This window comes from Lissotriton vulgaris, chromosome 8 (genome assembly GCF_964263255.1).
Source record: "Lissotriton vulgaris chromosome 8, aLisVul1.2, whole genome shotgun sequence".
Taxonomy (NCBI): Eukaryota; Metazoa; Chordata; class Amphibia; order Caudata; family Salamandridae; genus Lissotriton; species Lissotriton vulgaris.
Window position 1 is genome coordinate 762,720,956 of NC_141696.1, and position 24,705 is coordinate 762,745,660.

Consider the following 24,705-nt stretch of genomic DNA (forward strand, 5'->3'; position numbering starts at 1 on the left):
GTTAACAGCATACTGAAAAAAATAGTTTTCTAAATTAAATTACTCAAACACTATAACCAAAAAAATGTATTGTTAATTTCTTTAATGGTATTTCATATTTTTCACGACCCCGGCGCGACTTCTAAAATCTACAGTAGCGAGGTGTGCGTAGCCATCATGTAGGGTGCGCGTAGGGTGCGCGACTTCTGTGAAATGATTTTTTTTTAAAACAGGGGTTGGTTGATGCCTGAGCTGCCTTACGTGGCTCCGACCCAAGTTTCACCTTTTACTCATACCTGCATCAGAAATTATTAGAATAGACTATTTTTTTCATCAACAGAGTTACTGCCCGATGCAGATATTTTTGTATTTCCTAGGATCACGGCTGATCATGGACCTCAATGCAGGTACTAAGGCTAAATCGTTCTCATTTGATAGGAAGCTGTTGGCAACTCAGGAGCTGTTTGTGAATCCTATAACAGCTGAAGAAAATCTTATGTTGGGGATATATGCACATGGCGATATTGTTTCACTTCAAACAGAGGTTGCATTTTGTAAAGTCAAAATCAACCTCCATTGGAGTAAAGAAATAGCCATTAAGCATACTTTGAGTAAAGAACAGAGCTACGAGTATGGGGAAGCAGCAGGGCACTGTTTGGCGCCAAGGCTTCGGGCAAGAGAAGCAGCTCAGAGAATTGTGGCCATGACCTATTCTCAAGGCAATTCAGTGGCAACCCCTACTGGGATCCTTAATGTTTTCTAAGATTTTTTTAAGGGGCTATACGCTGGAGATAGCTATGACACTCTGACAGGTGAGGCCCTACTGCAAAATATTACAGGTGGAATTTTGAACTCCCAAAACATAGGTTGGTTAGAGTCATCTACAACTATGGAAGAGTTGAGGATGGCCATTAAAAACTTGGCTAGCAGTAAAGCGGGGGGACCTGACAAATTGCCTCTAGAAATATATAAAACCTTGTGTTAAAAGTGGATATGCTGTTCATATTTCAACAGGCTTAGATAGGCGTAGTCCCCACGTCATGGTATGAGGCAAATATAAGGGGCTATACACTGGAGATAGGTATGACACGCTGACAGTTTAGGCCCTACTGCAAAATATTACAAGCGGAACTTTGAACTCCCAAGACCATTAAGAACTTGGCTAGCGGTAAAGCGGGGGGACCCGACAAATTGCCTCTAGAAATATATAAAACCTTCTTTGAAGTGTTAAAAATGTACATATGTTGTTCATTTTTCAACAGGTTTAGATATGTCTTTAAAAAAAAAGATAAATCACCCAATCTTCCGGGTTCTTATAGACCCATATCTATATTTAATTGTGATGGCAAAATTTATGCCAAAATCCTAGCGACCCAATTGGTGGAAGTGGTAACCCCTTTAGTATCAATTCGGCAACATGGGTTCATTACCGAGCAGGGTACAGTTAATCATATTAATAGATTTATAACCCTTTCAGATAGCCAACATCAAGGGCAGCAGATTTGAGCAAATTTTATTAGATGCTGAAAAAGCATTTGATCGGGTCGCATGGGATTTTTTTATGGGCAATTTAATTAAGAATGGGCTTTAGACAAGGTTTTATTAAAGCTATTCAGGTTCTATATCGCCAGCCGACGGCTTAAATCTGTGTGAGGGGCTTAGAAGCAGAGCCTGTACTCATCACCAGAGGTACAAGACAGCGGTACCCATGCTCGCCATTGTTGTTTTCATTATATATCAATTCCTTTTTAGACATGCTAAAGCAGAGCCCCAGGATCAAAGCAGTAATATGCATGCAAGAGCAATATCGTGCACTGGTGTATGCAGACGTCAATGCGGTTGTCGAACCAAATCCTCTCCCTATCATACTTGAGATAGAACTGTTGCCACTGGAATTTGGTACAGTGTCCGGTTACACACTTAATTTGTCCAAAACACAAATCCTGTGCATGAATCAAGACTGCAATAACGACTCAAGGATTATGAATGAGGTATTATATTTAGGTGTTAAACTAAGGACATGTTTAAAAACATTAGTGGAGGTTAACTGGGGTGTATTGTAAGGGCAGTGAGGCAACAATTAGATAGCTGTGAATGCTTGCATCTCTCATTGGTGGAGTGTTGTAATGTTCTTAAAATGCTGATTTTACCTAGGGTTTTATATTTGTTTAGATCAGTTCCCTTAGAAAGCACCTGTGCCCAACTACAGCAACTTCAATTAATCTGTACTAAGTTTCTATGGGCTTAAGGGAAGTCATGCAGAGCAATGCGTTTTATGACATTACCTCGTGAAAAGGGTGGCTGGGCAGTTCCTAATTTTACTTTATATTATTACGCCTGTATTTTGCAAATATATGAACGTTCTACTAACAGGTGAAGAGGTGTTTAATATAGCAGAATCTCCATCTATCTACCAGATGCTTTTAGGTACGGAAGCCAAGAGCTGTCTATTTGGGATGCTGGTGCTCAGCTATGACAAAAAAACAGGTTCAAGGTGTTAAACACCGCTTATAAGGTCTGGAAGGTTGTTCAGGGAGAATATCAATTTGAAAAGGTATCCTATTATACTCCAAATGTCTGCGAATGGGCTATTACCCTCTATATTCTGGGATAGAACTATAGACAGATGGAGGAGTAAAGGAGTGGTTCAAATTGGAGACCTATATGTAAAGGGGAACATGGCATTTTACACTATGCTAACGGACAAATATCAGTTACCTACATCCGAATTCTTTAAGTTTTTTCAAATCTGTGACTTTCTATGTAAAATTCGACAAAGCATAGAGACAAATCCCGTTGTTGAAGCTATGAGGAAGAATGACCGTATAGGCACTCTATATCAATTACTAATGGATACTCAGACAGATGATCTTAATATCCAGAATCTTAAATGGGATAATAGGTTAGGGTGCCGGGGCACTCAAGTGGAACATTCTATTGACTTAGCAGGGAGGCTATTTATGTCTGCTAATTTACTATTTCAGCATTATAAGACGGTGTTTAATCTCAATTATACCCCTGCCAAAATGCTAAAATGGGTAGGGGTAAACGATGGGAAGTGTTTTTGTTGCGGTAGAGAGGATGCTGTTATAGTTCATATATTTTATTCATGTGGACAATTGAGTATTTTTTGGGAGCATTTAGAGAAATTTCTGTCCGAAATAATGGGGGGATTGGTAAAAATATCTGTCTCCTATATGCTCCTGGGGATAGACCAAAATGTAAGGAGCAGCAGCTAGCATTTAAGTCTAGGTATTTCGTTTTTTCAGCCACCACCATAGCTAGATTATGTATTGCCTCTATGTGGTTGCAGAAGGATGTTCTGACTTTTGAGCTGTGGAAAGAATAATTGTGATTTATATTTGTATGGCATTATCATGGATTGAAATATAAAATAAATTTTAAAAAACAATAAAAACCTGGAAACTCTGCATTTATAGTTATACTCATCTGAAGACACCATACATGGCACTGTTAAGAAACTTTAGGCCACAATTTTAGTTCGTTTATTTATTTATTTATTTATTTATTTATTTATGTATTTATTTATTCATTTATTTAACATAAGTAGAACAATGAATTGAAGGTTGGTGCCGATCTACGGCAATATTTTAATAGAATGAACAGGCTCCAATATGGAGCCAGTTCGATACACTGAGGTTATTTGTCCTTTGTTGATGACTATGAAAAGCTTTATTAACATGTCTGACGGGCGGCGCTTTAAACACCGAAGAAGGCTACACGCTGAAACGCGTCTGTTTGTTTGGCAGCAACATTAATTAAATAAGTTTGCTTACACGCCCCCCACAAGTGCAGTATTTCTTTGTTGTACATGAGGAAATTTGGAGCTTGATGTTTTACGGTTTTCTGCGGCCGCAACCAGCACCCTCCTGTGAATGCCTCGTATCTAAGTGGAGCAGGAGCGTTTATATATATATATATATATATATATATATATATATATATATATATTACCTACTGGCAGTCGCCAGTAGGTATATATAGTTAGGATTTTTTCTCTATGGGATTTTTGAAAATTCTATGTCTAATAACTTTGGCGTTTGTGGACGGAATTGGCTGAAATTTTCAGGAAAATGGAACATTTTGTTTCTGAGCAGCCCCTGACAATTTGGGGGGGTTTCATCAAGGGGGGGCCGAGAAAAAAGGGGGGTCCCAAAATGCGTTTTCCCCATGTTAATTTCCATAGGGCGGTTGGCCTCACTTTTAGCTCGATCGGCTGAATGGATTTGCACGAAACTTGGCAAAATTGTAGGGACTGTTAGCCCGATGTGCCTTTGCTAGGTCTCAATATATGTGCTCCAGTGGATTTTGAGTAATTTAGGTTAAAAAAAAGATATATATCTGGGCGGAGCCTAACCACACATCTGATCTGATTGGCTGTCAGCACTTCATCCAAGAAGTGTTGGCAGCCATCTTGGGACCAATATACATGATAGCACCTCATTAAAAAGCATTGTAGTTAATAGAGGGTTTTAGGACTTTAGTTACATTATAAATCATTTGTTGATGGTACCATACTCGTTTTAGGAATTGTGGTGGGTTCTAAGGTGATTTTACCATGTGAAAAAACCTTCTGCTGTGATATCATGAATATTGTTTGAAAGAAAACTAATATCTCATGATTTTCCCACAGTGGTTTGGAAGGGGATCTATAAGCTAAACTGAAAGCATATTTTCTGTAAATTCACATTATCTTTCTCAGTCATGTGAAAATGAAGTCTGACATTCTCAGTAAAACATGTACATCCAACAAGGACAGAGACTGTCAGTTGATTCCTTTGTGTTCTACTAGAGCCTCCTAGAGTGTTCTAAAGAACAACTAGAGCGCTAACAGTCCTACTTATTACAAAGGTATGGCACACCTGAAGCCATCTTGATTGGAATAAAGTGGTAACTCTTAAAACATTTAATTTAAAAAGAAACAACATGAGGGGGTATATTTTGCCATAGAAAGTATGATTAGTGCTGCAGAATGAAAAATTAGGGCACATTTTGAGTGACTTCTCAAATCCTTTTCTATTTCATTAAAACATTCTGACATGCAGTCTCCCAAAATGGCCACCAGAGACAAAAGAGCCCAAATGTAGCCCAAATATCACCCAGATGTAGCCCAAGTATAGCCCAATGACAGAATGTCCCAGAGTGTTCTAAAGAACAACTAGAGCGCTAACAGTCCTACTTATTACAAAGGTATGGCACACCTGAAGCCATCTTGATTGGAATAAAGTGGTAACTCTTAAAACATTTAATTTAAAAAGAAACAACATGAGGAGGTATATTTTGCCATAGAAAGTATGATTAGTGCTGCAGAATGAAAAATTAGGGCACATTTTGAGTGACTTCTCAAATCCTTTTCTATTTCATTAAAACATTCTGACATGCAGTCTCCCAAAATGGCCACCAGAGACAAAAGAGCCCAAATGTAGCCCAAATATCACCCAGATGTAGCCCAAGTATAGCCCAATGACAGAATGTCCCAGAGTGTTCTAAAGAACAACTAGAGCGCTAACAGTCCTACTTATTACAAAGGTATAGCACACCTGGAGCCATCGTGATGGGAATAAAGTGGTAACTCTTAAAACATTTAATTTAAAAAGGAACAAAATGAGGGGGTATATTATGCAATAGAAGGTATTATTAGTGCTGCAGAAAGAAAAATTAGGGCACATTTTGAGTGACTTTTCAAATCCTCTTCTATTTCATTAAAAAATTCTGACATGCAGTCTCCCAAATTGGCCACCAGAGACAAAAGAGCCCAAATGTAGCCCAAATATCACCCAGATGTAGCCCAAGTATAGCCCAATGACAGAATGTCCCAGAGTGTTCTAAAGAACAACTAGAGCGCTAACAGTCCTACTTATTACAAAGGTATGGCACACCTGAAGCCATCTTGATTGGAATAAAGTGGTAACTCTTACAACATTTAATTTAAAAAGGAACAAAATGAGGGGGTATATTTTGCCATATGAATTATGAGTAGTGTTGCAGAAAGAAAAATGAGGGCACATTTTGAGTGACTTCTCAAACCCTCTTCAATTTCATTAAAAAATTCTGACATACAGTCTCCCAAGATGGCCACCAGAGACAAAAGAGCCTAAATGTAGCCCAAATATCACCCAGATGTACCCCAAGTATAGCCCAATGACAGAATGTCCCAGAGTGTTCTAAAGAACAACTAGAGCGCTAACAGTCTTACTTATGACAAAAGTATGGCACACCAGAAGCCATCTTGATTGGAATGAAGTGGTAAATCTGAAAACACTCAATTTAAAAAGGAACAACATGAGGGGGTACATTTTGCCATAGAAAGTATGATTAGTGCTTCAGAAAGAAAAATTAGGGATCATTTTGAGTGACTTCTCAAATCCTCTTCTATTTCATTAAAAAAATTCTGACATGCAGACTGAAACATGCACTTTGAATACCAGCAGCAGACGTCCCTGGTGAGCAGTAGTTTTACTACAGTGATCTAATGTGCAACTAGAGTGCTAACATTCAGAATTTATGGCAAATGTGTGACACATCTGAATGCCTTCTTGATGGAACCAAAGTAAACAAGCATTGAAAATGCAATAGATCTCGCCCTCGTTTAAGTTAAAGCCATTCTGTTTGTAATGAGGTGGCTTTTTAGCTTTGCTTTTATTAGTGTTTTTTCAACTTTCATGTAAATAACATGCATCTGTATGCATATAAGTATATGTATGCATGCATTTATGTTTGTATTCATATAGATATACAGATGATATATGTTTATATATGTATGTATATATATATATTCACTGAAAAAACCATAGGCTATAGACCATATATAGTTAGGAATTAGCATTTACAAAACCTTGAAAATTCACTGAAAAAACCATAGGTTATATACCATATATAGTTAGGAATTAGCATTTACAAAACCTTGAAAATTCACTGAGAAAACCATAGGTTATAGACCATATATAGTTAGGAATTCGCATTTACAAAACCTTATTTTACTCACACAAAACCATTGAAATTCCATATATAGTTAGTTGCACTAACTATATATCGCGCACCCGCAATCCACTGCTGATGATGTCACATATTACATCATTCATGACATGGTCAGTGACATCACTGATGACATCACTGATGACATCTCAAATGACATCACTGATGACATCACTGATGACAACATCCAGTGACTGTATGTTTCTGTAAAGTTAAAATATGTCTTACATATTGAAGAATGAGTGGATCTATAAGTGTCTGGATGAAGGATTTAGTAGGTGCATGACTGACTGTATGAGTGAGTGATTAAATGTGTCTCACTGAGTGCATGGGTTAGTGACTAAACTGTCTTAATTTGTGCATCATTATGTCTGTTGTTCTGTAAACTGTTGCATGTGTTGATAAGTAGCTATATGAGTAACTATATGGGTTATTGATTGGTTGCCCAAGTATTTGTATGGGAGACTGAGTGTGTGTGTGGGTGGCTGGGAGGTGTATGACTCTGTGCATAGATGTGTGAGCAGTTAATTCACTAGATGTATGGTTTCAAAAGTGCATGTGGAAACAGCTGTATGGGCGGTTGACTGTGTGCATGAGTGTATTGGTGAGTGAATGGATATCTCAGTGCTACATGTCAAAGTAAGTACATATGTGAAACACAGTACATGTGAGAGTTGACATATATAAATAACTGTGCATAAGAGCCAGTGAATGTGTGAGTGGCTGTATGGATCATTGTGAACTTGTATCAGGGATTGTATAAGAGAGTAAATATGTGTTAGTATATGTTTGAATAAGTAAAGTTTGTATAACTGTATAGTTGAGGAAATGGAGGTGTGATTGATTCTTTGCATGACTGACTAGGTGTGTGAGTAACTCCATGGATGAGTGACAGTCTGTGAGTGTCTGTTTACACTGATTGTATCTAAGGTTATATTAGAGTCTGAAGAGGTTCATCGTATTATCACATGAATGATATCATCAGTGATGTGATCAGTAATGTCAAATGAGATGTCATCAGTGATGTCATCAGTGATGTCATTTGAGATGTCATCAGTGATGTCATTTGAGATGTCATCAGTGATGTCATCAGTGATGTCACTGACCATGTCATGAATGATGTAATATGTGACATCATCAGCAGTGGATTGCGGGTGCGCGATATATAGTTAGTGCAACTAACTATATATGGAATTTCAATGGTTTTGTGTGAGTAAAATAAGGTTTTGTAAATGCGAATTCCTAACTATATATGGTCTATAACCTATGGTTTTTTCAGTGAATATATATATATATATATATATATATATCGATATATTATATATATATATATATATATATATATATATATACATACATACATACATACATACATACATACATACATATGTATATACATATATATATATATATATATATATATATATATATATATATATATATATATATATATATATATATATATATATATATATATATATATATATATATATACACACATACATACACAAAAACCCTTTGCTCCAGCAGGAAAAATAGGCACATACACGAAGCTTGTAAGATTGCGGCTTCTTTTAATGAAAAGGATCCCTCGTGACCAAGCAGATAAAAGAGAGAACGTTTTTGGCGTTCAACTATATATATATATATATATATATATATGCAAACAACCTCACGCGCTGCTTCTGCGACGCAATCCAGGCCACACCAGCAATACTCTTCCAAAGGATTTTATTCAAGTTTAAAAGTTTTCAGGCATAACGCGTTTCGAGTCCCATGACTCTTTGTCAAATGCCAGTAGCTCCTGCACCAGTGGGTTCGTTGCAGATTTTAAAAGAACGTAACTTCTAGACACTGAAAAAGGACCAAAGTCAGTATTTTTCCAGATTTAAGGGGACAGGTACCAGGCTCATGAAAGTTTAAAGTTCATACATTTCTTCTCAGCTGCAGAGGTGAGTACCTTTTTATTTGGTGGTTTGTAGTAACCCTTTACAGTATGTTCATATTTTTAAGGTTACCTTTGCTGCCTGGTCTCGTTGGTGTATCATTCAGTAACATGGGACTACAGTTCCCAGAGTCCTCTTTACCTGTCCCATTTTCTTCACCGGATTTCAGTGTCGGTGATGGCAAAAACCTCAATAACACAGCGTGTGCCGAGTGCGAGTAACGCAGTAGCAAGGACATTTCCATATCTCGGCCACAGTGTGAATGTTCAGTTTTGCGACCATTGATGTAGGTTATCTTTTAACACGCCGAGTTTGCTGTGCTTCAGAAACTTCTTCCGCATACCCTGGCTGTTCCAAATTCCATTCGCCCGACCAAGGCGGGCCTCACACGGTGGCCTCATCCAACAGGTTTGTGTCCTGTAGCTTGTTACAGCCGGGGGGCACCCAAAAGATATATATATATATATATATATATTACCTACTGGCGGTCGCCAGTAGGTATATATAGTTAGGATTTTTTCCCTATGGGATTTCTGAAAATTCTATGCCTAATAACTTTGGCGTTTGTGGACGGAATTGGCTGAAATTTTCAGGAAAATGGCACATTTTGTTTCTGAGCAGCTCCAGGAAATTTGGGGGGGGGTCGTCAAGGGGGGGTTGAGAAAAAAGGGGGGTCCCAAAATGCGTTTTTAACATTGAGTTTTCCATAGGGCGGTTGGACTCACTTTTAGCTCGAACGGCTGAATGGATTTGCACGAAACTTGGCAAAATTGTAGGGACTGTTAGGCCGATGTGCCTTTGCTAGGTCTCAATATATGTGCTCCAGTGGATTTTGAGAAATTAACGTTTAAATCAAGATATATATCTGTAACAGCGCTCCGGGCAGCGATCTGGTTCGCGTACTTTTCGCGTAACGGAACTTTGCGCACGGAAAGCTGATTGGCTCTTCGGTGTCTGTCAACATTCTAAACAGTCCGGTGCGGCCGCCATCTTGTCTCTCGGTAGGATCGAGAGATAAGAGGAGGCCAAAACAAAGGGGGAAATTTCCATAAGGGGGCATAGTAGATCCTCCCTGACCCCCTAGGTTTTATGTGGAGGTTTTAAAAGGGCCCAGCAGGGTTCAAAAAAATTTTTTCTTTTTTTTTTCGCGATGAGCGCCTAGTACGCGAACCGGAAAGCATTCTAGGCAGCGCACTTTAAGGATAATAGAATGATATACTTTTCAAAGACTAAATGTTAATTGTTTGTTGTTTTGTTTGTTGTTTTTGTTTTCTTTTTTTTTATTTTTTTTTTATTTTTATTGTTTTTCATAATTTATTAAACTTTCTAACATTTCAGTGTCTGAAATGTCATTATTTTCTTGAAATATTGTTTGCAAGCTGTGAGGTTGTAAAATGTCCTCATTTGCAAGGAGGGCATCTACTGCTTGGACACATTGCAGCAGTTCATTATCCAAGCTTTCATCCATAAATTCCATGTCAATTTGTTCAATCGATTCCTGGCTGCTCTCTTGCAGGTCCATTTCAAAAGAAACTTGGTTTTCGCCTTCCATTTTGCCTGAAATTTGGATTAAAACAATATATATTAGTAGAGATAGGGCACTGTTGGGATTAATTTTAGATAGTCATTTTATATCAGTGAATTTATCTTTTGCCAGTGTATAGTATCAGAGTGGAAATAGGACTATAAAAAAGTGTATGTGATTTAACCAAGACAAGTCAACTCCATTCATAACTATAACAGAGAAGTCTATCTAAATACATTACTAGTACAGAGGGATAGTGTATATCTAGCAGAAAAAGTCTACTATATTAAGTTATAGTGTACAATATACTTCAGTTTTAAAAATAACAACTTACCTTTACAAACAAGTTGAAGAGTTTAGTGATAATTCAATTGTAATGTTCAACAAGAAGTAGCAGTCAAAATGGCTGTGTTTCCTTCTCTTCCTTTATATATATTCAAGTATATAACCAATCAAATGTCAGGTAATAAAAGTAGAAAATGAAAGTAACATTTTCATTGGTTGTCAATTCCAACACTTCAGATGTGTTTTGTGAAGTAATTTACCTCACGGTACTTGGAGAGGTCTACAGGCTAAATGGCTAAATTAAATTTCAATCAAATTTGTGAAAATGAAAGGGATTGTTATGTAGTATGAGCTAATTTATATTTGGTGAGAGTGTCTCTAGTCGTTTTTCTGTGAATCACTTTCCCACCTTTTTTTAGACCGCTTCCCGGAAAGCGGTCCGGTCCGCGAACTAGGAGCGTAACGGGAGTCCACCATTTTGTGTTTCGGTCGCATCAAGGTATAAAATGGAGGGTAAATAATGTTCTGAATGGGTAGAAGGGGGCATGGTACAAGTAGTTTGCCCCCCTACGTTTTCTGAGGGTGGCTGAGGAGGACTATATGTGCGAAGAAAAAACATTTTTTTAAAAAAATTTGCGCGGTTAGCTTCCAGTTCGCGTACCGGATAGCGCTCTTTGAGCGTAGTTTGTTGAAAATTACAGAAAAAAGTTAGAAAAAAATAATAAAAGTGTGTGATCAGATGAAGGGTAGCTCTGAGAAGAGCTTTTGGGTTTATGGTACATTTAGGTACTTATAAGTAGGTACCAATGCACAGTCTTAAATTCAGAATGAAAATTCTGTTGCCTTCATCTGAGAAGTGAACTCCATCTCCTCTGTAGATATCTTGCATGTAGTAACGCAAGTTATTGTTGTACAGAGAGCCCATTCCATGGTCTCTCATGAAAGCTGAAACAGATTTGTTTACATGCTTCCTCGCTTTCTCAATTTGTGGAGAAAATTGGTTGGACCACCTCCATTTCTGTCTTTGGCATATATTGGAATATACCAAAGCAGTTTGAGGAAAAAGTGCCATTAATTGCTCCAAGGTGTCCTTTAAAAGCATTTCCAGTCAAAGTGCCCAAATCATTACCTCCACAGTGCACTATTAACAGGTCAGGTTTTGGCAAATGCATAAAGGTTTTCACCAATGGTATCAATTGGTGACATTTTAATCCTCTTTGGCCCAACCACTTAATTTCCACATCCTGTAAATTGAGGTTGTGTAAATTTCTGTTCTCAGCATACCTTTGAGCCCAGTGGATGTAACTATGTCCAACAATCCAGACCTTAAACATGGTGGGAGAAGGTTGTTCTGCAGTCAGATGAAGTGTGGTAATGAAAGGGCAGTTGAAACAGTAGGAGTTTGTAAAGAAAAAAAACTGTGGATTTCCAATGCTAATGAATCATTAGCAGTGATTGGTGCATTTCCATTTCTGAAAACAGAAAGTTAGGGTGCATGGATGTGTTCTTTGAAAGATGTAATTTGAATGGTCAAGGAAGAAACATTTAATGAAAGATTGCACTGGATACGCAGGTGCACTGAGAGTTCAGAGTTCAATTGAAACATTGTTGTGTGAATTTGCAAACATGAGAGGTCTTCCAGGAGGTGGTTGCTATGGAAAAAAGGCAGAGAGGGCAGAGGGGGGGAAGGGTTTTGATTTGAAAAAAGTGAGGGAAGAGTTATGATTGGCTAATATGAGAGATATGTGAAATGAATATCTGTTTCTCTGTGCTTTCAATAGCTGCAGCCTCTGGAGTGCATCGTTTTTCTTCTGCTGAAGACAATTTGGTGTATTTCTGAGACTGTTTTCAAAACTTAAAAAGTATTTGCTAAGGTGAGAAAAGATTTATTTATTTTAGAGAGAGAATAGTATGAATTAAGGAGAAAATGATGAAGAAAGCTGTGTTTTTAAACTGTGGCTTTGTCTGTAGTGATATAGAAATAGATTTTGTTACTTTGAGAAATTGTAATTCCATATTCGGTGTAGCATTCTGGCATGCAGTAACACAAGTTATTGTGGTACATGGAGCCCATTCCATGGTCTGTTATGTAAGCTGAAACAGATATGTAGTTTTTAAAAACGAATTTAGAAATCAATTACATTTCTGGATATGTACTGCTAGAGCTTTATAGGTTGTTTTGGGTCATATTTATAAGGCATTTGAGTGTCTATTATGCTATTTTACGTTCTTCATGGTGCAAATTTCTTGTAAATACGCTGCCACTTGTGCTTTGCAAATTTAGATTTTGATTATGGGAGTTACATAGCCATGTTAATAATGTCCAAACAATGGTGGTAGGGCATTCAAGAAAACGCTTTCCTGTGTCTCTAGGACATTTTCAGTCCTTTCCTCTTGAAAACAGGTATACAAGTGATTTATATGCTGTGTTTAAAAACGATTTTTGAAATCAATTACATTTCTGGATATGTACTGTTAGAGCTTCATAGGTTGTTTGGGGTCATATTTAGAATGCATTTTAGTGTTTTTGATGTTATGTTTACCTTTTTAAATGGAAAGTGTTCTTCATGGGGCAAGTGTCTTGTAAATATGCTCCCACTTGCGCTTGGCAAATTTAGATTTTGATTATGGGAGTTACCTAGCCATGCTAATAGTGTCCCAAAAATGGTGCTAGGGCATTCCAGAAAACACTTTCATGTGTCTGAAGGACATTTTCAGTCACTTCTTCATGAATGCAGGTATACAATTAATTTATATGCTGTGTTTAAAAACGAATTTTGAAATCAATTACATTTCTGGATATGTACTGTTAGAGCTTCATAGGTTGTTTTGGGCCATATTTATAAGGCATTTGAGTGTCTTTGATGTTATGTTTTCCTTTTAAAATGGATAGGGTTCCTCATGGGGCCCTGAGCAGTTCATAGCCATGTTATTTAATGGGAAGTGGATAACATGGCTAAGAGCATTTGCTGGAAAATGCATGAATATCGCTGACTGTTCAGCGATATTCATGCATTGCGGCCGTTTTTTTTTGCATTTGGGAGCAGTTCTTAGCCATGTTATCCAATGGAAGGTGGATAACATGGCTAAGAGCATTTGCTGGAAAATGCTTGAATATCGCTGACTGTTCAGCGATATTCATGCATTGCGGCCGTTTTTTTTTGCATTTGCAAGCAGTTCTTAGCCATGTTATCCAATGGAAGGTGGATAACATGGCTAAGAGCATTTGCTGGAAAATGCATGAATATCGCTGACTTTTCAGCGATATTCTTGCATTGTGGTTTACCTTTTTAAATGGAAAGTGTTCTTCATGGGGCAAGTGTCTTGTAAATACGCTCCCAATTGCGCTGGGCAAATTTAGATTTTGATTATGGGAGTTACCTAGCCATGTTAATAGTGTCCCAAAAATGGTGCTAGGGCATTCCAGAAAACACTTTCATGTGTCTCAAGGACATTTTCAGTCATTTCTTCATGAATGCAGGTATACAATTGATTTATATGCTGTGTTTAAAAACGAATTTTGAAATCAATTACATTTCTGGATATGTACTGTTAGAGCTTCATAGGTTGTTTTGGGCCATATTTATAAGGCATTTGAGTGTCTTTGATGTTATGTTTTCCTTTTAAAATGGATAGGGTTCCTCATGGGGCCCTGAGCAGTTCATAGCCATGTTATTTAATGGGAAGTGGATAATATGGCTAAGAGCATTTGCTGGAAAATGCATGAATATCGCTGACTGATCAGCGATATTCATGCATTGCGGCCGTTTTTTTTTGCATTTGCGAGCAGTTCTTAGCCATGTTATCCAATGGAAGGTGGATAACATGGCTAAGAGCATTTGCTGGAAAATGCATGAATATCGCTGACTTTTCAGCGATATTCATGCATTGCGGCCGTTTTTTATCGCATTTGTGATAAACCTTGCTAATAGCAATGTTTATCTGGGCCTAAACAAACCTTTAGATAAGCTACATCTTATTGTCATCCTGAATTAATCATTTAAAATATTAGGGAGAGATTTATGATTGTTCTATGCCTGTTTTGTACCATTGAGTGTCATTTTTGTGATGCAGTGCTGGTGCAAAAGATTTGCTATGTTAAATAATTAGTAGGGCATTAAGTTTTAGATGACTGTTATTCATTTACTGTTTGGTAATAGTGGTTAATAACATTTTTTAATACATTTTTCCACAGATTCAACTGCAGATTCTTTCATAGTTTGGAAAATGCCTACCAAAAATAGAACTAGAAAGGCGAGAAAACGTCAAAGACAGCAGGATGATGTTTTATTGCAGCAGTCCTCTTCCCCAAATACTTGTCAAAACACCAAGAAAGGTCCGGGTAAGAGCACGAAATCATTCTTAAGAAATATTTGTCATAAAAAAAGTATTTCTCCAAAAAATGTTTCAGTCCTCAAAAAGAAAAGCAATTTAAATGGAAAGGAGAGACCCATCATAAATGTTACTGGTAGAGGAAGAGATAACTCTGTGCATGATAGTAGAAGGAAACAACAGTTTAGGGACATTCGACATCGAATGTTCCGTAATAGGATAATAGTTAATTTATTGAAAAATATTTAAAAAAAAGGCCAACAGAAAGCGGCATTTTATAAGAAGAAAAAAAATGTAGAGAAAATTATTGATCATGCTTTTGAAATTAAGCGAAAGTTGTTTATTTTGGTAATCAATAGAATTAGGAAACTAAGCAAGGTAATTTCTGATTTCAAAACTAAAAGTAGATGGAAGAGAGTAGTAAATCGTACTAACTTTTGTGAAGTTTTTTCCGGAGAATGGATGCATAGTTCTAGTTGTGAGGCATTTTTTAATGAGGAGAGTTATTTTCAGGATAATGATTTGGTGTTTGCAGTTGACACCAGTGGTCGAGCTTATGAAGTGAAGGATGGTTGTCCAGTTGAAAAAGAACAACTTGTGACAACAGAGACAGAAGAGGCGCTAAGTGATGAGGTTTTAGGAAGACGTCCTAAGGGTCCTGTGTACATTTGGAAGTGTAGTTCTATTTGCAGTGTGCGACAGGTTTCCATCAATTTGCTTTGTGATTTTATACGGACATTTAATAAGAAAAGTTTGAAGCAGAAAATGAAGTTGTTGCAAGATTTAGATCCTTGCAGAGTGAGACAAATGACAGGTTTGCGTGGTCATTCACTGGCTTGTCTTTCCAGGAGAGTATGCCAGAGTGTTTTTCATCATTTCAGGATGCTAGCAGTGCATCATAATAAAGTGAGAAAATTAGTGAGAATGTTGTATTATGCTAAGAGTCCAGCAATTATGCTTACACAATTATGTGCTGCTCTTTTGCATGGTTCTGAAATAGATGTGAAGAATATTTGTGAAGAAATTGACTTTTGTTACTTTGGTAGTAGAGATGAGAATGTTCAAATTGACCCAGAAGTAGAGGGTTATGTTGAAGATAATATACAGGTTTCTAGTTCAGATAATTTTCAGAAGGAAATTGCCACGTTTCAGATGAAATCAAGTGAGAGGCCTAATTTCACTTGTGTATGTTGTCGACGCACTTATTATAAGAATCAGACTAAGTTAGTGGATTTATATGCAAAAACTGAAAGGGAAAATAATAGTGAATGGAAGGATTTTGCCACATACTTGATGGTAGAAAATTGTTCTGATTTGGGAGTGGATCAACGTGTGTGTACTTATTGTTGTAATAAATTAAATCAAAACCAGATGCCTGCTAGGGCAGTTCATAATAATCTGGAATTGGTTGAGATACCTTCAGAATTGAAGGATTTAAATACTTATGAATCTATTTTGATTCAAAGTATCCATCCCTTTCAGGCTATTGTAAGAATGGAGCCCAAGACAGGGAAGTTGCCTCCAGTAGATTTACAGAGAGGATTAAAGGGAAGAGTTGTTTATTTGCCTCTAGATTTGAACAAAAACATTAACACAATTGGAGTTGAGAAAGTGGAAGAGGAACCTCTGGTTATCTTGGTTAATGGGGTTCCGACAAAGAATAAGAAAATATGGCAAGATTTAGTGGATGTTAGGAAAGTGAAAAATGCAACTTTGTATTTGAAGAAAAATAATAAGTACTATAAGAATGTATATGTTGCAGAAGAGGAAGTAAGTGATGAAGAGGATAGCGTTTTGTGTGCTGGCCAAATTGAGAAAGTAGAGGTGTCTAATAGTGAAGAAATATATGAACATTATAGTGTTCATCCTTTGCATTCCAAGGAAGTCATGAGGAATGCTATTTAGTTGTTTCAAATGAAACAAGCCAAAGGGAGTCCCATTAGTGTTTGGGAGGAAAGTTTGGAAGCTCGGTGTTTCCCACAGCTATTTCCCACAGGTCAAGGAGGAAGATATGATGAGCGACCTCGTCAAATTCCTGCATCTGAATACCGGACTTTACGATTGTATGCAGAAGATGCTAGGTTTCGTCAATGCATTCCCTATTTGTTTCATCTCCTGTTTGAAAGCGATCTGTCTGGACTGTCATATGCAGTGAACCACATCTTAAAAAGTGGTATACAGATGCGAAACATCTCGGCAAGTGACTTTATGCATAAAGTCAATGTCCAAGACAGTATTTTGGATTCTCACTTAATTAATCTCATGGCGTGTCAGCGTGGTACTAATGAGTACTGGTACAGTCGTCATGGTGATTTAAAATGTATGTTGAGGAACTTAGGAACTCCGACATGGTTCCTCACTCTGAGCTGTGCCGAGTATGGCTGGGAAGACTTACTTGAATTTCTACGAGAGGCAAATGGAAATATTGAAAACATTGAATTCAAGACACCTGGAGAACTGTGTTCTTTGGATCCAGTGAATGTATGCAGGTACTTCAATCATAGATTTGAAGCTATGATGTCTTTCATCACAAATAAAAAGAATCCACCTCTTGGAGAGGTGTTGGATTTCTTCTGGAGAAAGGAGTACCAAGCAAGAGGTGCCCCTCATATACATATGTTGTTGTGGATCAAGGATGCACCTAAATTTGGAACAGATCCGGATGACTTAGTGATGAGTTTCATAGAACAGTATTCTACGTGTGCTGTTCCAAACGCAACGGAGAAGAAAAGCCTAAGAGAACAAGTTCTACGTTTCCAAAGCCATCGTTGTGGAAAGTACTGTCGTCGTAAATTCAGAAACAAGGACAAGTTCTACACCAAATGTCGTTTCAACTTTCCACGACCGGTGATTTCTAAAGGAAGAGTGAACAGTTTGATGTCCTCGCTGCGACATAATGTGACGAGGAAATCACCCAAGAATACATACAATTTGAAAAGGAACGAAGAGTCCAAGTACATCAATGACTACAACCCAGTGATTTTGTCCATGTGGAATGCTAACATGGATATACAGTTTGTGGCTGACAACTGTATGGCTGTGGCTCGGTATGTGACATCTTACATCACCAAAAAAGAAAAGACAGAACTGAAGGATATGTGGGAGGACATTTCCCATGAAAAGAGCCTCAGCAAGAAGTTGTACAGTTTCAGTCTGAAGATGTTGTCGCATCGAGAAATCGGAGCTTACGAATGTTCTGACCGCTTGTCTTCAGCCAGTCTCAATGCCAAATCCAGGAGTATCGTTTGGGCAAGTCTTGGTCTTGCTGCAACACGAAATCGAGTTCTAAAACCTGTCCGGGAAATTGAGTATTTGGCGGAAAAGGAGCCAAACAGTACCGACATTTTGAAGACCAACATGTTGGATACATATTATCCAAATCGAAGCAGTCACCTTGAGAATGTTTGTCTATATGAGGTTCTACAAAATTATATATTCAAGAGGAACATCAAAGAAGATATTGAGAAAGGAGTGTATGCTGTAATTGGAAGTGAGGGATGTCTGGTCAAGCAAAGAAAATGCCAATTAGTAAACCATCGAAAATTGAGTGGCGAATCTCCAGAAAAAAAGGAGTTTTTCTATTTAGCACTTTTGCAACTTTTCAAGCCTTGGCGTGCAGAAGAAGAACTGCTTGGAGATTTCCTCTGTTACGAAGACTCTTTCAATGCAGCCAAGGAGTCCATAGAATGTCCTGCTTTTCCTAAATATCAAGAAATGCTTACTTTGGAAATTGAGCAGGAAGCAATGATTGCAGCCGAGATTGCCAGAGACAGTTCTCAGGACAGTCAGAGTTCTGTTTCATTGAGTCAAGATCCACTTGGAGGACCTATTATCGAAAATGAAGCTGCCACTGCTATGAATGAAGTAGAAAGAGCCATGGCACATGCTCAGGAGGATTCAGTTAACTTAGAAGACTTGGAAAAACAACTCAACGTTGAGCAGAGGAAAATATATGATGAAGTTACCAAGGAAATTGAGCACAGATTAAGTCATGAGAAGAACGAGTGCTCATGTACATTGTTGAAGCCTGTCCGACTGTACGTGAGTGGAGAAGCGGGAACTGGCAAAAGTTTCCTCATTAAAGCAATTTCTTGTTATTTGCAGGAAAGGACTGAGTCATCGTTGTCTTGTGTTGTCACCGCTCCTACTGGACTGGCAGCACATAACATTAAAGGTATTACTTTGCATCGTCTACTGATGCTGCCGGTGGAGCATGACAACAAATTACAATACAACAAGTTATCTGGGGATGCTTGCTGTGAAGTTTCAAGAGTCTTGAGGAAAATGAAACTACTTATCATTGACGAAGTAAGCATGGTTTCCAATGTCATGCTTGCCTTTGTGCATTTGAGAATGCAAGAAGTACTTAAAACTGAATATGATGTGTTATTTGGTGGCAAACACATCATTGTTTTTGGAGATCTTCTGCAGCTGACACCAGTAAAAGGTCAACCTGTGTTCAAAATACTCACGCATGAAGATACCAGGAAGTGCCTAGGGAGCATTGGCAACGTCAATATATGGTTAAACTTCAATTATGCTGAACTGCATGAAAATATGCGTCAGGCAAAGGATGAAGATTACAAGAATATTCTACAAGATATTAGAATTGGAAAAGTGACCGAGCATGGGAAAGAAGCTTTAAATGCACGATTACTGACAAATTTATATCCCAAACAAGAGATTGTGCCTGAGAATATTTTTCAGAAAATTACTGAGAAGAAATCCGGGATATGTTTGATGCCAACTCTTGCAGAATGTGCCATTTTCAACAACAAAATGTTGAATTTAGAAAAGCAAGAGATTGTGAAACTTGAAGCTATCGACAAATTAGAGCATATGGGATCAACAATTATTTTATCAGACAATTTGAAATCAAAATTGGATTCATTAGAGAAGACTATATCCAAAACAGCGGGTTTTGAAAAGACTTTGAATGTGTGTTTAAATTGCCGAATCATTTTGAGAAGGAATTTACATGTAGAAAGAGGTCTGGTAAATGGATCAATGGGTAATGTTGTTGATTTTGAGAAATACAGAAATAGAGATGGAATAGAATTTTTAAGAATTAAATTTGATGGCATTGAGGAAGTACAGCAAATTGGTCGTTGTTCTGCTAGGTTTTTGCTTGTTAAAGACTTATATGTTCGCCGTAAACAGTTTCCTGTTTGCTTGGCATATGCGGTGACAATCCATAAATCGCAAGGTTTAAGTGTAGACTGTGCATTGGTGAATATTGGCAGTTCTGTGTTCAAGGAGGGTATGGCATATGTGGCATTGTCACGAGTTAGAACTTTATCGGGATTGTACTTGACTGACTGTGATGTCACAAACATTTGTGCGGATCTAGATTGTGTTAAGGAATACAATAGGTTAAGAAGAGAGTATGCGCCACATTTGCCTCAATATCCTTTGTTTGAGAAACGTGTGGTAGGCCGGAAACGTAGAAATATCAGTAATAGTAGGGAGGTTGTTGCAAAAAGACTAAAAGTCAATGAACCGAAAATTGTTACCAGAAAGAAAGTGGATTCTGTTGAAGATGTTGTCGGTTTTCAATTTGAAAACAGTTCTGGTGTCAACTGCTATGCAAATGTAGTGGTTAATGTTCTCTTTTCACTACAGAGTTTAAGAGAACAGATTCTGTTGAATTCAGAACAAATTTTATGCTGTTTGTTGAATTCTGTTTTCGAGAAATGTAGCAGTGATCGAACAAAAGTAGAAAGTGTGTCTGAAGTTCGTTATCTGTTAGATGAATGTTCAGGTCAAACAGACTTCTCTGAAAATAATCAGCAAGATTGTCAGGAGTTTTTAATGTATATGCTTGATGTATTGCAAGATGAGGGTGTAGATGTAGATCACCTGTTTGGGCTTTCTTATCAATGGCAGCATGACTGCGATAACTGTTTGGTATCAAGTACTACTAGTGTAGACTCAGAAAGATTTATATATTTAACTTTGCCAGACAGTAAATCAGTGTCCTTTAATAAGCTAGTAAATGCAGCGGATCACAACATGGAGTGTAGCCAATGTAAATGTGATATGATGTCAACATTATTTATACGTAGATATGGCCAGTATGTCATTTTAATGATCCAACGATGTAGGCCTGATGGATCAAAATTGTCAACTTTAATAAAAAAATTTGTGGCTTCTCAGCTGTCAATATCAGGGAGGACTTTTGTAACTGTAGCAATTATCTATCACGATGGTCTATCAACAACATCAGGACATTATACAGCTTACTTAAAGTCTCAAAACGGCTGGTCATTCTGCAATGATTCCGTTGTAACTTTAAAAAAAAAATTGCCGTTTGACCTTAAAAATTCGTATCTGGTGTTTTTAAAACCAAAATTTTAAGTAGAGGGAATGTAAGTCTGCAATGCTGTCTAGATTAAAAATCCAACTATATAAACCTGATGCAAGTAAGTCTGCTTCATAGTAAGCAGTATCAGTGTCATAGGAAAAGGAGAACATGAGTGACAAAGAAGAGTAAGATATTAGTAGTCCAGGATTGTGAAAATAATCTCAAATGTTTTCTTTTTGAAAGTTGCGAAAATAGAAAATGTCGGGATTTGATTGGAAGAATTACAAGACTTGCGAATCGCGGCAACATGATTTGGCCTAGTGGAAACATGTGATAGAATGAGAGAAGTCTTTTTTTCTATGTAACATATTTTTCGTATCGATGGAGGTTTTCTTTCAGAAAGTGGCGGGCTGAAAATATTTATAGCACAACAGAGTGGATGCTGTTCATAGGAGATCCTTCGACGTCATTGAAAGTAAGTTAATTTTAAGGAGTTTTGAAATCAGTTTTCTTAGTTTGTATGGGTTTTTTAAACACAGTCATTTTGATTGTGTTTTTTTTTCCCCGCTGTTACATGATGAATACCTTCAAGTCACTGATTTAAGTGAAATTTGATACATTCTGAGAACAGCAAAAATAAACCATTTAACATGTATAATTAATGTTATGCTTTTTGAAATTATGATATACATTTAGAAATGTGAGGTAGATATGGAGAAGCTGAGTCTTCTGTAAGTGTCAATTTTAATGCTTATAGTGCTGTACTTCTAGGTACTGTTTTTTTTTTAAAAAAAGAAATAGGCCTCACCTCAAAGAAAGCTCTTGAAAGCACACATCTTATTTGCATCCTAAAACAATCATTTAAAATGTTTGACACAATTTTATGATGGTTTTACATCTCTTTTGCACTGTTATTGCATCACTATTGTGAGACATAAGCAATGCAAAAGAAGCATCATGTTTCAAAATAGGCCTTATTTCATCAGCATGAAGATACTGTTTGTTTAAAATAAATATCTTTAGGATTGTGTAGGGGTCGTAGAGAAGTAGAGGTTTCTGTAAGTGTCAAAGTTGTTTAAAAACTGTTTCTTCTTGAACCTTTTCCCTTCTTTTTTCAAATTTTTAAATACATGTTTTAATATTTTTGGAAATGTTTGTTCTCTCTTTTACAGATTGAATGTATGAAAAATTTGCTTGAAAAGTTAACATGAATTATAAGGTAAATGTTTTCTACTTTTTTAACCTGCATTCCACTGCTGTTGATGTCACTGACTATGTTATGATTGATGTAATAAGTGGGCATGTTTTACTGCAATGGTAGGTCTTGACATCTATTATCTCGTCTGTATTCTTCTACAAGCATAAATTTGATATGCAACCCAGAGTACGGTTCACCTTAAACAAACTTTTAGAGAGGACACACCTTATCGTCACCCTCAATCATTCATTTAATCTATCACATTTAACATCTATTAGTTCTACTGCTTCATTTCTTTAATCTTTACTTTCCTGTGTTTGCTACTTCTCTCCTTCCTTTCTCTATTACTTAATTTTTCTACTCCTTCCAGTATTTTTCTCAGTCCCTCTCTTCTCATACTTCTTCATTATTATTCACTAATTCTGTCTATATTAATGTTACTGTTTCTGAATGATCTCCAAAAATTTTTAAAACAAGAACAGTAAGTATAAGGATAGGAAAAGACATTTATGTTACAAGAAAGACAACTATAGGAAGTAAACAGAAAAAACTGTTACTCGCAATCCACTGCTGATGATCTCACTGACCATGTCAAAAATTATGTAATATATGACATGATCAGAAGTGAATTGCGGGTAACAGTATCTTTTCTTTACTCCCTATAGCTGTCTTTTTTTGTAACATAACTGTCTGTTTCCTTTCCTTATACTTACTGTTCCTTTTTTAAAAAAAAAATTTTTTGGTACGCTCAAAGTTCGCGTACCGGACTGCGAACTGGGAGCGAACTAATAGAAATAGAGCTTGGCAGAGTTCAAAGAATTCTACCAATTTTTTTTAATAATGGGGAGGTAGTTCTGAAAAGAACTGTTTTTTTTGTTTTTGTTGTTTTAAATTTTTTTTATTAGTTTTCTGAACATTTTTTATATTTTTTAGTTTTTTTCTGAACATTTTGTATTTTTTTTTATTTTTTGGGGGGAGGGGGGAAACAAAAATGATTCATCGAAGACGGCTCAACAGGAGCAACAAAAAAAAGAAGAATTTACTTTTTGGGGCGTTTTGGGCACACATGATTGGTGATGGCTCTCATTATAAGGGTAATGCTACTTTCGCGGTAGCAAAGTGTCTGGTTGCACCACACACAGACTTGCTTCACTTCTCCCATGTTGATCTGGATGTTCGGGATCACCTCCCTCGCCTCCGGTCCCGATACCTCCTGAACAACAGATCTTCTTGCCATTTCTGGGGGATTTTGTTGTTAGTCTCGAAGCTGGGCATTACTGTAGTTGTTAGGGTGCCACCGACTCATGTGCCTGTGCATTGTATGATTCCCATAGCTGTACTTTTTGTCTGTGCCCCTTGAAAGACGATAGCCGCAGATACCACAAAATACGTATCTAGCATTAACTTTTTTTTGGTCAGCAGGAAATTTAAAAAATTGCCAGATATAATTTTCTTTCCTATTATATCTCCTGGGCTCCTCTGGCAAAAACTCTTGATTTTCTTCCTCTTCCTCCTCTTCTTGATTTTCCTCCTCTTCTATAATTAGTGAAGCAGGTGGTCCTTTCTTCCCATGAGGAGGTGGAGGAGGTGGTGGGGGCACACTGGCAGAAGCAACCATTGAAGCCATTGCTGATGAATCAAAAAAGGTCTTTCTCTCACCAAGATGAAAGTCAGAGTGAGGAAAGAAGGAGGGGTTTTCATCATTTGGGAGAAGGAAAAATTCTAAACCAATGAAAAGTGTTAATTTTATATCACATGACCAAGTATTACATCATTAGGAAACCAAAAGTGAAATGAACCAATGAAAAGTGTTATTTTCGAGTCACATGACCTGATGTGTTTACGTTTCGCGCTTTGCTCCGCTTTCCGGTCCACTTCCGGGTCCGCTAACTTGGCGCGTCCAATGACGTATTACGCGATAACGCAAAACGTCATGCAAACGTAACAGTTACGCTAAAGGAACGTTTACCGGTTCGCGTACTAAGCCGCGGCTTTAAATTGAGCAAACGGGAAGCTGACCGGTTCGCGGACTGGGAGCGAAACAAAAAAAAATGTTTTAAAAAAATTGTCTAAAGAACATGAAAAATATATTTCAAGATTTAAAGAAGAATATATTTTACAGCTACAGATATTAGCTTTT